We start from the raw sequence: 617 nt of genomic DNA, 5'->3' as shown, positions 1-617 counted from the left end.
TTTGAAAAAATATTTTGATACGAATTAAATACTGATTACATAGGTATATTTTTCAATTTTATCTCCATATGAACTGGTCATTTAAATAAAAGTAAAGAAGATCATGGATGTACTTAATTTAATACGTTATTCGGAACAATCTGCTATATTCATTTTACAATTTATCTATCATTACTTGTATTTTTGAACTTCTCTCAGTTTTACCTTGGTGAAATCTGGTCTTAACCTAATATTTTCTTCCATATTAAGTTGTGGGTATGTTGAGGATTTTCATTTGAAAGAAATTCTTTTAACGTCGCTTTGCTCTCGACATGTCATGCATAAAGACTGACGATCCAATGCCAATAAATTCGCATGTGTGGCTTTGAGGTTATCGTACTGTCTTGTCAAAGGCAGATCTTACTCGACTTGGTGTCACTGCTTGATATATCCCCATTAAACTTCATGAGTCAAGAGTAATTCTATGTATATGAACCTCTTTGCTGGATTGTACACTAATCAAACAGAAATACATGTGTTAAAATAGTCTAAATAAAGTAAATAATTATATTTTATGTAATTTATGTCAATAATTGTTCTAATAAATTATTTTTTATCCATATCCTTTGCTCTGTGAA

The sequence above is a fragment of the Argiope bruennichi genome, chromosome 1 (genome assembly GCF_947563725.1).
Source record: "Argiope bruennichi chromosome 1, qqArgBrue1.1, whole genome shotgun sequence".
Taxonomy (NCBI): domain Eukaryota; kingdom Metazoa; phylum Arthropoda; class Arachnida; order Araneae; family Araneidae; genus Argiope; species Argiope bruennichi.
The sequence above is the reverse complement of the archived record's forward strand: the minus strand, read 5'-3'. Positions refer to the sequence as shown.